The following is a 17,001-nucleotide window of genomic DNA, read 5'->3' as shown; positions in this document are numbered from 1 at the left end:
GTCGACCTGGGACCGGACCGCAGCGACGCACGGATGCACGCCAAGACCGTAGGATCCTACGCAGTGCCGTAGGGGACCGCACCGCCACTTCCCAGCAAATTAGGGACACTGTTGCTCCTGGGGTATCGGCAAGGACCATTCGCAACCGTCTCCATGAAGCTGGGCTACGGTCCCGCACACCATTAGGCCGTCTTCCGCTCACGCCCCAACATCGTGCAGCCCGCCTCCAGTGGTGTCGCGACAGGCGTGAATGGAGGGACGAATGGAGACGTGTCGTCTTCAGCGATGAGAGTCGCTTCTGCCTTGGTGCCAGTGATGGTCGTATGCGTGTTTGGCGCCGTGCAGGTGAGCGCCACAATCAGGACTACATACGACCGAGGCACACAGGGCCAACACCCGGCATCATAGTGTGGGGAGCGATCTCCTAGACTGGCCGTACACCTTTGGTGATCGTCGAGGGGACACTGAATAGTGCACGGTACATCCAAACCGTCATCGAACCCATCTTTGTACCATTCCTAGACCGGCAAGGGAACTTGCTGTTCCAACAGGACAATGCACGTCCGCATGTATCCCGTGCCACCCAACGTGCTCTAGAAGGTGTAAGTCAACTACCCTGGCCAGCAAGATCTCCGGATCTGTCCCCCATTGAGCATGTTTTGGACTGGATGAAGCGTCGTCTCACGCGGTCTGCACGTCCAGCACGAACGCTGGTCCAACTGAGGCGCCAGGTGGAAATGGCATGGCAAGCCGTTCCACAGGACTACATCCAGCATCTCTACGATCGTCTCCATGGGAGAATAGCAGCCTGAATTGCTGCGAAAGGTGGATATACACTGTACTAGTGCCGACATTGTGCATGCTCTGTTGCCTGTGTCTATGTGCTTGTGGTTCTGTCAGTGTGATCATGTAATGTATCTGACCCCAGGAATGTGTCAATAAAGTTTTCCCTTCCTGGGACAATGAATTCACGGTGTTCTTATTTCAATTTCCAGGAGTGTATATAATATGAAGATGGTATCTGTTCTTTTGGACATGTCCGAAAGAACACGATACCATCAGTGACCATGCAGCTCGATAGAGAGAAATTACAATGAAATGAATACCCCTAGCTGCTTACACAACAGATACCATCTTCATACATAAGGGTCACCAGCCATTTGACCATCTTCTTCACTGAGGATGCACAAACAGTGCCCGAACTCTTACGGGAATCTGTAAAGCCGCGAGTAATGAGTATAATGGGCAGGGGCACTATGAATATAGTGCGGGACAGTAAGTTGTGAATGTGGGTCTCACAGGAGGCGTGCCAGAGATAAGTCCCTGCAGTCGTACTATCCTCCGCGTCCCCGGTGGACAGAGTCTTGGAAGAATATGGGCTCGGTAATGAGAATTAGAGAGCAGAATAATTCATTCATTTCTGCTGGCAATATTAAATACATTGTTCAGGAATCACATGAGAAGGCGGCATACCTGGGAAAGGTGTGGGTGCGTGTGAAGTTACCAACTAGATTATATCACCGCGAGAAAGAATTCCGAAATGAGATATTGGATGGAAAGGCGTGTTCACGATCAGATATAGACTCAGAAAGATTAAGAGTAGTATAAAGTTTAAAAGAATCGCCAGGAAGAATCAGTGTGTGAAGAAGAGGGTACTGAAGATGATGCTGTGTACTGGAAGTTCTCTGAGGCTGAAGGTACTGTGGCAATGAATACCACAGTACGCAGGTAATTGAAGATGAGTACATAGAGCTATCACAGAGATACACAGCAGCTACAGGAAAGGTAATTGCGAAGAAACCTTGGGTAACTGAAAAAAATAATAATTTGATCGACGAGAGAAGTAAATACAAAAATGTTGAGAGAAATAAGGGAGAACCCCGATATAATTCAGTTAATAGAAAGTACAGCTAAAGCGAAATGACTAGAGGTCAAAAAGTGAAGAAATCAAAAAGGAAATGGTCGTGGAAGGACATTTTCAGCACAGGGAAAAAATAAACGTTGTGTATTTTGTTGTGTATAAATTTAAATGCAAAGGTGTGAACATTAATAGTTCAAAAGGAACTCCACTGCTTAACACAGAGGATAGGATAACTGGGGGGGGGGGGGGGGGGGGAGCTGTCTGGCGATGTGACAGAAGAAGAAATAGGAAAGAACAAGTTGGAGGTCCCTTCGGCAATGCGGTCATTAGAGACGGAGCAAAAGTTCGAATTACGAAAGGTTGGGGAAGGAAATCGGCCGTGGCCTTTTTAACGAAACCATCCCGGCATTTGCCTCGAGTGATTTAGGAAAATCACGAAAAACGTAAATCAGTATGGCCAGGTGCCTGTTTTAGATGTGTCGTCTCGAGTGCGAGACTATTATGCCAAACTCTAAGCCACCTGTCTCAGTAGAAGTTAGTGTCGAGATGGAAGATACAGGGAATCCAGTATTAGAGTTTGATAGAGCTTTGGGAGACCTGCGGTCCTACAAGGCAGAAGGGATAGATTACTTTTCTACGGAATGTCTCAACTCATTGGGAGGCAAATGGCAAACATTATAACCAATGTGCTCCGAAGCACTCTCGCAGCCTAATCTCCGAAATCTTTTCAGCTAATGGAGCGTTGTTCATAATTCGTTCCACTCGTGATTGACACTAATCACTGCAGTACGTGGATATCAGAAAATCGCCTTAATGAGTCATTCTGACAGAATCTTGAATACAAATGTGACAGTTATTCTGTCAGTCTTTTTTTTTCATGACTAATCGACAAAATACTTCAAAAATTTACACCGTTAATTGCATTCTAATATATTAATGAGAACTCCCCTGATGTTGATGCAGTGGAAGCAGCGGCGTTGCTGAACACTTGTGTATCAGCAGTTTGAGGACGCGGTTATCTACGGCCAGCCGATCAGAGTATGAACGGATGTTAGTATTGTTGCTTCACGTACGGCCTGAATACTATCAGCTGGCTGCGTGTCTTACGTCACAGGTACAGTCCTTGATCGGCGTACAGCTTACCTCTGCATCACGCTTACGATACGACGAGTGACGAGTATACAGGTGATTCACATGGAGGATTGAGGGACGAGTGTAACTAAAACACATGGATTCCAGTAGGCAGTAGAAATCTGAAGAAGCGTGCGGATGGGTACGAATGTTTGTGGGCGTATGCCCGCACGTCACATATTTCAGCTGTACATGGAAAGTGGCTAGTAGTAGTGAAAACGTCCAGAATACTGTATTTCGACACAGAAGTCCGTGCTACCGTTTGTAGGGTATCTTTGGAGTCGCAGTGGTATTGATCATACGTCCTGAAGCGTCATTACAGTAGTACCGCAACGTAATGCAGCTGAAACTATACTTTTGTAATTGTATACGTTCGCTAAACAGCTGTGAAGCACATTGCATTCTTTGACTCATTAATTACATGTAATTATGTTGTAGCTGTAACCCGCGCGCGCTGACGTGCGGAGTAACTCCGACTCATCCGGGAATCGAACCGAGACCCCGTGATCAAGCGTCAGCAACGCTATCCAAAAGAAGACGTTCAGTAGTTTTGCTATGATGAGTGACGGTGACTATAGTAAAATAATGTCTATTTACTAAGATTACGAAATAGCGTTAAACTGACGAAGAAATAAAATAAATTATTTGTGATTCAGTCCAGCGCAAATTTTATAATATTCGTACGTGCAATATTGTCAGCAACGTTCACGTTTCTGTCTGTTACCCGCGGTTGCGTTTGCATATCATAATCTAATGCAGCCCCAGTAAAGGCCTACCATGTTCTATATGTAAAGGCACAGGGCCGTCGTCGTGCGTCTTCAAGCGTCTCTGAAGCTAAAAGAGGCACTTGACGCTCAGCGGCTAAAATGCGACGTACTTGTGATAGATGTAAGTATGGGTTAAGCAAGCCCGCCCGGCTAGCCATGGGCTCTGACGCACGGCTTTCCGGATTGGGAAGAAACGCCTGGTCACCGGCACGAATCCGCCCGGCGGACTTGTGTCGGGGTCCGGTGAGCCGGCCAGACTGTGGATGGTTTTTAGGCGATTTTCCATGTGCCTCGGCGAATGCTGGCTGGTTCCCCTTATTCCGCCTCAGCTCACTATATCGTCGATTGCCGCGCAAACAAATTCTCCTCGTACGCGTACACCACAATTACTCCACCACGCAAACATAGGGGTTACACTCGTCGAAACGCACGGTAACCGCGAAAGAATGGTTCGGTGTGTGGCAGCGGAGGGGTGAAGTGGACTGCGGTAGTCGTCGTGGGGTTGTGAACCGCTGCGGCGGGGAAGGAGCCTATCCGTCGTTTCTAGGTCCCCAGTTAACATACAATACAATACATTTGAAAATTTTATGAGTACTGTGTCGTATTACATAAAACATATCAAACAATAAAAGCACATTCACAAATATAAAGTTCAAAAGGCTAAGAGTAAATAGCTTTCTCAAGAAGTAACTATTGTTCCACATTTCGCATTATATTCAAATCAGTATTTATCTTGTATTATACACTTCTCTAAAGTAGCCTGTATTCTTCCACAGCGTTCAAGCTATCTTCATGCTACATTTCGTGAAAATCGGTTCAGGGGATTAGTCGCGAAAGTGTAACGAACAGTGTTACTTTCGCATTTATAATATTAGTATGGATTGTTCAAACTAAAAAAACACTCAAGGTAGACAAATTTTGACAAATTTTCTCTATGATTGTACAAACTTTTACCTTTCGTGAATTGAATTTGTCTCGGATAATCTTCATGGCCAGTAAGCACTCTTTGCGGCGTTGATGACATAGATCATAAAGTTATGACCGATTATCTACCCATACTTCTCACTGGTTCTTGAAACTAGTAGCCTTTCGAGGAATTACAGGCGTCTTACCTTCAAGTTCAGAGTTTTTATCATGTCCGTGACACACTTATGTGAGTCGAACACACCTTTCATTGTTCTTGCTGCCTTTCGTTTTATACGTTCAGTATTTGGTGCAGGTCTCTCAAACCCGAGCAATATTCTAATATGGGGCTCACAAACGTTCTGTAAGCAGTCTCGTTTCTCAGCCGGTCTGCATTTTCACAGTATCCCACAAACGAAATGAAGTGCACAGTTTTTCACTTACAAACTTTTGAAGCAAGTTGTCAGTCTTTGAAGCACTCTGAAATCGTATCATTGTATGTCTGGATAGACAGATACTATGCATCTTTTTTTTTTTTTTCAGATGTTTCGCTTAGTATTGGTGTTATTGAAAATAGGTGCCCAATTAGGAAAAATGGCCACGTCAACATTCGTGTTCCTGAATGAATATTTCGCTCTACAATTGAGTGTGCACAGCTTTCGTTGTTCCTGGCATATTAAAACTGTAGAGTGCAGTGTGACGTGTGAAAGATTCACTCCGGAAACAGTCTTCTATCTTGCGGTTAAGTCGTTTTTCCTTAATATCCGTTCTTACAGGAGATCTAGTCTCACAAGGTATGCAGAAGAGATTCTGTGAAGTTTGGAAGGTAGGAGAGAGGCAGTGGGTGGTCGTGAGTTGTGGCTGTATAGGTCAGTCGGTAAGAGCATTGTTCGCGAAAGACAAGGTTCCGGGTTGGAATCCCTTTCTAAGACTATTGCGTTGCTCATTTCTAACTTAGTGAAGTTTTATTAATAATAACCGTGCAAAATACAGAATTTTAAAATCTTTGTAATTGTTTGCGTGCTTTTGCATTGTAAGCGCAACTTTCAGCTTTTATCTCCGGCAATCTCTGCATACGCAGTAAAAGCCACATTACGCTATACTCGGAGTACCACGTTAAAGTTTCGACTCTTCTCATAATGACTCAGTGAATCGGCTCACGAATGGAAATGTGTTTAAAACAACCTTAGCGTTGATGACTGCGAACGTATTTCAGCACTAATTATCTAAAGATTGATAGAGCTGTAAATAATTTTTTGACTGAATGATTCGTTTTTATTTGCAGCCGCGCGACTCCCTCCCGGCGGAGGTTCGAGTCCTCCTTCGGGCATGGGTGTGTGTGTGTGTTTTCTTTAGTGTAAGTTAGATTAAGTAGTGCATAAGCTTAGGGACCGATGAGCTCAGCAGTTTATTCCCATAAGACCTTATGACATTTTTTTTTTAATTGCAACTCCAGTCAAAATGCGAATATTGAGTTGACAGTTTGTGGAATAATGATTGTTTTTACAAAGTGCCTGCAATTACAAATAATGTACAGGCTATAAAAAATGGAGCAGAGACAGAGAAATTAATGTCGCTCGGAATGAGTGACGAACTAGAGTTGTACTGGTAAAGGTCACCGCCGCTGCCACGGCGAATTGTGTCGGAGACCGCTCGCTATTGACGCAGCCCTAAAAGCCGCCGCCTGCCGCAGTAAAGAGTTGGCCGCGTGCAATGCATTTCAGAGCACGTAGCGAACCAAGGGACCTGTTGAGCGCCGCGCCGCATTTTATTTAAAAGGTTTACGCCTCTCTCAGCCGCGCTGCGCTCAGAGGCCAAAAGGCGGGAGTTCCTCGTGCGCTGCCTACTGCCACGGTCCTTCCAAGCTCGGAGCTGTGCTTCTGTCGTACAAACAGCTCAGCCATCTTTCAAGGGGAGGCGAAGACGATCGGATCACAGATTTTCTTCAAAGTTTCCCCTTTTAATTACCCATTAAGGATAACATAATAATGAGCTAGTAAGATAAGTGAGAGAGTTAAGCGATTTCGAGAAAATCCCAGGAGAAATTTTTGGCGTCAGTGATGTATCGGTTTGACTTCAGTATATCCAGTAGAAACTCTTGCTGCAGATACTCTTGATGGTTGTGACAACGGTTCCTTTACTTGTACCTTACTATTAGATGTGAGCAAAGCATTTGACACTCTATCACCTGATAGCCTCCTAAATAAGCTAGAGTGCGATCATCCCGTCTTCAGGCCACAAGTGGCCCATCGGTACCATCCGACCGCCGTGCCACTCTCAGTTGAGGAGACGGATAGTAGGGGCGTGTGCTCAGCACACCGCTTTCCCGGTCGTTATGATGATTTTCTTTGACCAGAGTCACTACTTCTCGGTCGAGTAGCTCTTCAATCGGCATCGCGAGGCTGAGTGCACCCCGAAAAATGGCAACAGCGCATGGCGGCTACATGGTCACCCATCCAAGTGCCGGTCACGCCCGACAGCACTTCGGTGTATCCACTGCGGCAAGGCCGTTGCCTTAGAGTGCTATGGTATAAGGATAATGAATTGGCACTATTTAGATCATACGTGGCTAACAGAACTCAGGTCAATGAAATGCACTACCAGTTGTTAGGTGTGCCACAAGGCTCTGTGCTGGGACCTTTCCTTTTCCCCATTTACATGAGTTGACTTGCCTACTTTCTTGCCTCACAAGGCCATAATATATGCTACCCTGATCACAGTGGATGTCGAGGAAGTGAGGAAAAAAACAAAAGCAATGTTTGAAGTTTGCCACAATAACTAGCTTATCCTAAACAACAGCAAGACTCAAACTATTTTCTGCCTGCACAAGCTAAATGAGAAAGTGAGTGAATCTGACTCTGTTAGACTTGTTGGGTTCCACCTGGATCCCAAACTGCCTTGTAACAGCCCCATGGGACAGTTTTTTGCTAAGCCAATTAAAAATATTTATTAACAAACAACAACTACTATCTTCTTATTATATCTTCTTTCAGTCGCATTTACAATGCAATAGTACTTAGGGGCAAGTCTCCTATTGCTCAAAAAGTGTTCATGTGGCAGAAGAAAGCCATAAGAGCAATTACAGAAATTGATGTAGCGGTACGTTGCGATTATAAACGCGGGACGGCGGCGGTCGTGTGGTTTGCGTTCAAGCTTAGCGGAGGCTTATTGTGCGGCAGAATAGTGAAGGAAAATCATATACAGAAATTGGCAAGGTCGTCAGCCGAAGCCGGAAAACTGTATTTGGTATCGTCGAAAAATGGAAAGAAGAAGAAATTATCATCAGTCGTCCTCAACAGGGGCGAAAAGAAACTCACGAACAGTGACAGGAGGAAGATAAATCGAATGGTGAAAAACGACTCGCCGACAATGGCCCCTGCAATAGCGGCAGAACTGGCAGAAGGCGTTGGAACCGAAGTTAGAACAGTGCCAAGTCGCAAACCATTCTTCGGTAAGTGTAACGTTAAAAAGCGGATGGCTTTCGCAGAATAATTTGTCGGCAAGGATGTGACCTTTTGGGACAAGATTCTGTGGAGTGATAAATGCAAATTTACTTTAAACCACGTGGATGGCCGCAGTTTATTGTGGCGTCAAACAGAGTGGGAGCCCAAAAACACGCGAGCAGCCATCAAACGTGGAGGCGGCAGTGTAGGGATGCATGTCCTCCAGAGGTGTTGGCGAGCTTGTCCTTTTTGATGGCACTATGGACAGATTTGTCTATTTCGATACATTCAAACAGAATCTGACGAAAAATGCTGCGAAGTTGTATCTTGGAGGTGACTTTTATTTCCAACAAGACAATAATCCTAAGCATACGGCAGAAATTGTCAAACTTATGATTCCATACAACACGCCTCATTACTCCACTGCAGTCTCCGGACCTCAGTCCCATCGAAAACGTCTGGAATGAATTGAAAACGACTCTACACAAACAACATGTGAGCAGTTTGACACATTTGCGTGCATTGATACAAGAATAGATGAATATCGCTTCGGATATAACGAAAAAATTTGTTTACTCCATGCCACAAAACCTGACGGCTGTAATATAGAGAAAGGGGCGCATTACCAAATACTGACTGCTGAGTGTGTAAATACTTTTGCCCATTGTATATTTCGATTTTTTTTTACATAAAACGTGTTTTGGTACATGTTGTTCTGCATGTGTTCAGATTGACACATGTATCTTACATTTGTAAACAATAAAATATCGCGAGCACGTGTCGCCACCAGACCCAAACTTCTGTACATCGTCATCCATATGTCTACAACATGCACTCGTACATTCATTATGCAATTCTCGAGGACACTTTAATTGGAAGTCGCTTGTCCAGTGTCGGCGGATAAATAACAGGCAGCGACTATCAATTAAAATATCCTCCCCATGCAATGTGTACGTTTAAGGTTTACTTCTCTGATTACTCCCAATGTCTAAATACTTCTGACCGCCGCCTCTGAATGTGCAATGCCGGGCTTGGATTACACCAGATATAACTGTCTTCACTTATTCCCTGTTTTCCATATTAGAGCGTGAGTTACAAACACCAGAACGTATTGATGTTCGTATAGTTTATGGCTCCAACAAAGGTAACATTGAGGAAATTATATTATTTGCTTGATAGTGGCCTATTGGGGCTGGAAAATTTTCATTTTTTGCGGTGCGCTGAACACCTACACCTACAAACAAGTGTTACAAACTGTACCGTGTTACTGCTAGGCGTTTAATATTGTATACCGTCGTTGTAGTATAACTATATATTAATTTTTGATTTGCTTAGTCTTTTGTGTCTTATTTACATCAGTTTGCCGCATATATCTTAATATTTTGAATTATTTTGCAGAAATAAGAGAGAGAAAGAATGGAAATATGATAATGTATGTGAAGTTGTTATCGCAATGATTACTGTGTAGATTTCATAAAACCATATGTCGCATTGAGTCTGACACTGAGAGAGTTACTACGGGAGTGCTGCAAGTTAAATTTTCACTAGTATCTCTCTCTCTCTCTCTCTCTCTCTCTCTCTCTCTCTCTGTGTGTGTGTGTGTGTGTGTGTGTGTGTGTGTGTGTGTGTGTGTGTGTGTGTGTGTGTGTGTGTGCGCGCATTTCGTGGTTCGCAGAGCATTACAATCAAATATTGACAGCGGGTAATGCATCGTAAAAAAAGTAGCTTTTACAGTTGCGCTGATACTGAATGCGAAGGATGGGGGTGGGTTGTGATTGATGGAGTGCTAGAGCATTTTGGTTGGGATGACAGCTTTTACATATTTCATGCGGTCGCAGATAAAGATCCACACGGGTGCTAGAGGGGCGACCGTAACACGGTAGAGGCTCAAGTAAAGCATGAAGCGTGAGCGTGCACACAAAGTGTCAGCTCTGGCTAAACAGTAATACCTATACATTTAAGCTGTGGAGCCTGTCTACAATATTACTGCCTTGCGACAAAGTATGCGTTTAGTTTTTAGTGTGTCGACATAGTGCGATTTTAGTTTTTTATGCAAATGCTTGTTCTTCGCGATTTTGCATTCGACCGGCTTTACTTTCGTCCAGCTTTGTGACATGAAAAGCTGTATTAATATATGGACACCAGTTGCAAGTACTTAAACTACCTTGCCTGGACGTGGAAGGAATCACCGTGGAGTCGGAACTCGCACCACAGAAACAAAATTAAGCTGTATCTCGTACTCCAAAGTTCGGGGAAATAAACACCAGTTTTCAGACAGCAGTATGAATCCACTGTCCAAAGGATAAAATTTCTCTCTCAGTAACTGTGAGACAGAAAGACGCAAATTATTTACTGTTGCACACGTGTAAACCCCCCCCCCCCCCCCCCACACACACACACACATTTATGCAGACTATACAGAAATAACCGTTACAGACTTCTAGGACTTGGAGAGGAGAATGAGTTCATGATATTTTGAATTGGAATCCATGTCCGGAAACGTACCTTTTCCGCGGTACAGTCATTTCAAAACATCTTTGTAACGCAACCACTTTTACAAGTAATTGATTAGCCGTGACCCAGTACATCACTTGTTTTACAATTCACTCATTAATTACCAAAGAAATTGCTCGTGTACTCGTTGACCGTTCCTCTTCAACATGATGCAATACTGCCTCTTCCAATTCGGATGTGCGGCGTCTCCTTGGAGCACTACAGTCACGTTTGCTGACGGCGGAATTACCGTTTTCCGAAGCCGTTGCATAATTGTGGCGGTAAAGGTATGCGATGGAGTCGGACGATGTGGTGAACGATCTTCATAATGTCGACGAGCAGCTCTTCCGATATCCTGAGCTTCGCCAATCGGAAGGATGATGTAGGCGTATTCTGTAAACGTGTACTCAACCATTGTTGCCCTGACACTGACAGACACGTGAATGAGGTTCGAACCAGGTCAGAGAAGTGGGATGGACGTCAAATGACATTAGCCGATCCGAAAAACATGTTTTCAAAACGCTGCAGCAAGGAAAAGGAAAGTTTCCGAACATGAGTTCCAATTCAAAAATATTATGTATTCATTCTCCTCTACAAGACCTAGAAGTTTGAAACGGGAATTTCCAAAGATCCTGTACACTGATGAGCCAAAATGTTATGACGATCACTGCCCACCGCGAGATAGAGTGCCTCTTGGTGGCGCTGAGGGCACATGACGCAGTAAGGAAAGCGGGAAGTCTACTAACATAGGCGACTTAGACATAGGATAATCTGTTGCACCCTGGAATCTGCGAACGAACATCTCAGATACGGCGAAGTTGTTCGCGTCCTGCTGTCGTGAGCATCTATGGAAATTACCCACCTGGCCATTAAAATTGCTACACAACGAAGATGACGTGCTACAGACGCGAAATTTAACCTACAGGAAGAAGATGGTGTGATATGCAAGTGATTAGCATTTCAGAGCATTCACAAAAGTTTGGCGACGGTGGCGACACCTACAACGTGCTGGCATGAGGAATATTTCCAACCGATTTCTCATACACAAACAGCAATTGACCGGCGTTGTTTGGTGAAACGTTGTTGTGATGCCTCGTGTAAGGAGGAGAAATGCGTACCATCACGTTTCCGACTTCGATAAACGTCGGATTGTAGCCTATCGCGATTGCGGTTTATCGTATCGCGACATTGTTGCTCGCGTTGGTCGAGATCCAATGACTGTTAGCTGATATGGAATCGGTGGGTTCAGAAGGGTAATACGGAATGCCGTGCTGGACCCCAACGGTCTCGTATCACTAGCAGTCGAGATGACAGGCATCTTATCCGCATGGCTGTAACGGATCGTGCAGCCACGTCTCGATCCCTGAGTTAACAGATGGGGACGTTTGCAAGACATCCGTACGAGCAGTTCGACGACGTTTGCAGCAGCACGGACTATCAGCTCGCAGACCATGGCTGCGGTTACCCTTGACGCTACATCACAGACAGGAGCGCCTGCGATGGTGTACTCAGCGACGAACCTGGGTGCACGAATGGTAAAACGTCATTTTTTTTCGGATGAAAGGTTTACCAGCAGTTATGTCATCCGGTCGTGAAAGCCTTCATTCTATTTAACTGATTAGCTTTCAGTCTTTGATAGAAGCTGGATTTCTTGAATACATTAGAATCCCCACTGGCGCCGTATGAGCCCACGTCTATCACAGTAAAACAATAGTCAGCGTCCACTACACTAAAAGTATTGTTGGAAAAAAAAATTTTGTAGTTATAAAACCCTGAGCCATTATCAGCAGACTCCTTCAGTCTTAGATGCTTTCCGTCCACAGTACCAATGCATTTTGGAAAGTCAGGCCTGTGTAAAAACTGTTTGGCTATAATCATCCAGTCATCCTGGGTTTTTTCTGTCGTACGAAGAGGCTATTAATATTTCCAAAACTGTTCGCTTGCATTCTTCAGTTTCTGTGATTGTAACGGCTCCTAGCAGATACTCGTAGTGTAACGGGCGAAAGTCATCTGGAAGAAATAATATTCAATCAGATCATGAATATTTAATTATAGGAACATTAGGCTACATACTTACAATAAAGTGTACACAGTGGTAATTTCGTTCACGACAGGTGAAGAAATTCAAAATAAGTGGAAGAATCTGAGGGACTGTTTCGCTTGAGAACTGGCATCACGGAAAAATGTCTCTGTCAGGCGAGGCTGCAAGAAAACGGAGAAAGTATCTGTACTTCGATGCAATGTTATTTGTATTCCCTCAAATGGAAGACAGAGTGACCACCAGCAACATTGAAATTCTGGCAAATAGCAAAGGACACAACGATGGATGTTCGCCGCCGCCCCCCCCCCCCCCCCCCCCCAGGTTATCTTGACAAAATAACAACAACGATGCAGCAAGGAGCACAAAAGTAAGGCATCCTACTAAAAGAGAAGCCAAGAAGGTTACTTCATAAGAGGAACCTCTCTTAAATATATTAAAAGAGAAACAAAGCGAAGAAATCAACGAAGACAAAAATTTTGCTTTAATGCTAGAGCGAAGTTAAACGAAGAGCAAAAACGATATGCGAAAATGGAAATACTGAACGTGATGAGGAATGCTAGTTATTATCAGCATCCACAAATTTTTTCCATGGCATCCGAATATGCGTCATACCAACACCACTTATTCGTTCAGCCGTATTCATTAAATGTACTAAATGAAATGGAATCTCCCCGCAAACTGTGTTCCTGTGCCCCTCTGTAACAGTCGCAACAACTCAGAAACTTCTATGCCCAACTTGGTTTTGCCCTTTTCACTGGATTCAAGTTCGCCAATTTCTTTTTGTGGTAGTGATTTTCTTGATGTATCTGATCATTATAAAAGGTCAATGAAAATTGAATGAAATGTTTTGTGCTTACCTCAAGGTCATTGGTAACGGCTCCTCAGCCGGTAGAGACTTCCTCCACGTCGTGTCTTGTTTTGTCATTTTCGGTCCTATTGCCTGAAGCAGTGCGTCAAAACAATTCTTACTCATTCGATAGTATTGAAAGAATTTATATGGGTGATTTTGTAACTCTTCATGTAATTTGTAAAATTGGCCTTTCACCATTCTTTTGATTTGAAGTTGGCTACACCCAATAGCGATATTTGCGCTGTTTTGTCTCTCTTCTTCTTATCAAAAGCGTCACGAAACAAGCTGTTTCCACGAAATCCATGGCGATATTGAGGCTACTTGAGACCTCAGTGCGCGCACCATAATATACTTCCTCGACAGCAGTTGTTCAGTCCAAATATAGCGCCTAAGTCCCGTATGTGACGAGGAGAAATTGTTTGCCGAGCCGTGAGTAGGTTTAGTCCGGACATTCTTGGCGGCGCACCTGCGTCCGTGCAGACAAAGGACTGCGGCAGTGGAATGAGCGGCTGGGTGGGGACCGCACGTGTCGAATGCGTGCCCAAGCGACTGCAGCCAGCCCTCGTGCATTCCGCGCACTGTGCATCTTATCGAGGTGCACAGACGCACTGTGATAACCCCGTCGCTGAAGTTGGCAGTAGGCATTCCCTTCTATAGGGGCCAGTATGAGCTCGCTCCCGTGCTTCGGATACACCCGTCACGCCCACAAGAGCACGTGAAATTTATATCCGTCAATGGACGTGCACGTTTAATTTCGGTTCACAGTTGATGACATAGACACAATTTCTAGTTGATGTGATGAACGGCAGATTACTGTAATTGTAATTTAATGCCGGCCGGAGTGGCCGTGCGGTTCTAGGCGCTATAGTCTGGAACCGAGTGACCGCTACGGTCGCAGGTTCGAATCCTGCCTGGAGCATGGATGTGTGTGATGTCCTTAGGTTAGTCAGGTTTAATTAGTTCTAAGCGACTGATGACCTCAGAAGTTAAGTCGCATAGTGCTCAGAGCCATTTTGTAATTTAATGCGGATGAGCAGGAAAAACAAACCTGTGGTGTTCGGATACAGCATTAGTAGCGTACTGTTTGACCCAGTCACGTCGTTTAAATATCTGGCCGTAGCGTTGCAAACCGATATGAAATGTAACGAGCATGCGAGGATTGTGGTAGGGAAGGCGAATGGTCGACTTGAGTTTCTTGAGAGAATTTTAGGAAAGTGGGGTTCGCCTGTAAAGGAGACCGTGTATAAGACGGTAGTGTGACCTGTTGTTGAATACTGCTCGTGCGTTTGTGATCCGCACTAGCGTGGATTAAAGGAAGACATCGCAGCAACCCAGGGGAGGGCTGCAAGATTTGTAATCGGTAGGTTCGAACAACACCCAAGCGTTACAGAGATACTTTGGGAACTCAAATAGGAATCACTGGAGGGAAGGTGACGTTCTTTTGGAGGAACACTGTTGAGAAAATGTAAGAGTTTGAAGCTGACTGCAGAACGATCCTCCTGCCGCTAAAATTCATTTCACGTAACGACCACGACGAATACGAGAGATTAGGGCTCAAACCGGGGCATGCAAACAGTCGTTTTACCCTCTCTCTGTCTGCGAGCCGGCCTTTGTGGCCGAGCGGTTCTAGGCGCTTCAGTCTGGAACCGCGCGACCGCTACGGTCGCAGGTTCGAATCCTGCCTCGGGCACGGATTTGTGTGATGTCCTTAGGTTAGTTAGGTTTAAGTAATTCTAAGTTCTAGGGGACTGGTGACCTCAGATGTTACGTCCCATAGTGCTCGAACCACTTGAACCATCTATCTGCGAGCGCAATAGGAAAGGAAGAGACTAGTAGTGGTACAGGGTACCCTCCGCCACGCACCGTGCGGTGGCTTGCGGAGTATGTTTGTAGCTGTAGCTACGTTGTGCTAGTTTATTCCCATTCGAACGAAATACGAAAAGAGCAGAATGGCACGGAAAGCGTTGTAAAAGTCAGTTGCAAGGACACCGTAGTAGATTCTGCGTAATGCACGTATCACGCAGCTCGAGATAACAGCTGCCAAAATGTATCATTCCCCTTGGCAGATTATGGAACACTTGTCTTCACGCGCCACTGCTTTACGGTAATGCGTAATCGTTCTCCTTTCACGTCCTGGTCCGCCACATTTTTTGACGTATAGTGTGTCGCAGTTACCGCGAAAGACGTGGGGTATTGTAAGGTGGTCAGCATGAACCACAAACCAGCCGGTGGTGTTTCCTGCGAGCCGCAGCCGTTCCGATGTTTAGGACAGCGTGAACGATTTGTCAAATAGCGTAAGCATCACTCTGTTCGATGAAGATTCTATTTTCTTCCAGGAAAATGAGTGTTTAATATCCAATTGACGTCGACGCTTAGCGACAAAATGAGGAAATAAGTCATTTGTGTTCTTTTCAAAGGAAGTGTTCAGATATTCACCATGCGAGATTTTTGGAAACTGGTAACTGGATGGGGGTTCTAGCCCCGTTGTCTGCGCACAAGTAAAAATGCATAGCTACTTAGACATTGTCAACTTCATGTGGCAGCTGTCCTTTAATATAGATACACAGCAGCCAATATCTACAAACAAGCAAACGTGAGTGGTGGAATCAGATTATAGCATTAATTAGAAACTGCCGCAGCTTTTCACTCCCTTAAGATACGTAGGCGTATGAACAAGAGTGAAGATGTGTTACGAACAATAAAGATTGCTGAAAGAGTTCTGTTACAGTTCACTCAACCTTTGCCGTTGCAAATGTATCGAAAATTCCATTGATGTTTGGAAACACATCAACTCGTCGAAGTAATTCAAAGAAATTTTTTTCTGTTGAGATGGTAACAGGTGGGTATAGCGCAAATGAAAGTTTATGACAAAGGGCGAGGAATGTAGACATGAATCATGCAAAGGAAGTCGACATTGCTCTCGGGAATAAATGTCCGATATTTCTGCTGTCTGTGCAGCATATGTTGTATAGAAACACAGGTGGATTTGAACGTTGCTTTGTTAATGTCTATGTTTAAGTAATACAGTATGGAAATACTCTTTCTGCTGTCAAATCAGTTTCAGTACGTGTAGGCAGATGTTACTTTTGTGTGCTAATTCAGGTGTAACTTGAAATTCACGTGCACTTCTCTCCGTTCTTTGCATGTAATAATCAATTGAAAATGGCCAGAGACCGAAGAAAGATGATTGTGTGAGGCTCATAACCTTCAATTTGCTAATCGCAGCTAAGTACAGGAATGCCTGAAAAAAAAATAAACATGATTTTATTCGGAGCTGTAATTTTCTCAGCAATTGTGGTATATATTTAAGAATAACTCAGTACTCATTTGCATTCACGATTGAATTTCATCCTGAAAAATAATTAAAAACTTGTTTTACACGTTTTCATTATATTCCTTGACTACCATTACCTCTGAGCTCCTTTTGCCAACTCCCTGTGCGTTTCAACACATGGAATATGACATTGCACTGTAGTTATTTATCCGATGCCAAGCTCCTTCGTATAATCGTG

At 44.4% G+C, this 17,001-nt stretch overlaps 1 protein-coding gene across 1 annotated transcript in view; it reads left to right on the top strand.

The window, feature by feature from the left end:
- LOC126272538 (titin-like) overlaps positions 1-17,001 on the top strand; it is a 999,170-nt gene that overhangs the window by 22,292 nt on the left and 959,877 nt on the right.

This window comes from Schistocerca gregaria, chromosome 1 (genome assembly GCF_023897955.1).
Source record: "Schistocerca gregaria isolate iqSchGreg1 chromosome 1, iqSchGreg1.2, whole genome shotgun sequence".
Taxonomy (NCBI): Eukaryota; Metazoa; Arthropoda; class Insecta; order Orthoptera; family Acrididae; genus Schistocerca; species Schistocerca gregaria.
Note: the sequence above shows the minus strand (reverse complement) of the source record. Positions and strands in the feature narration are given on the sequence as shown.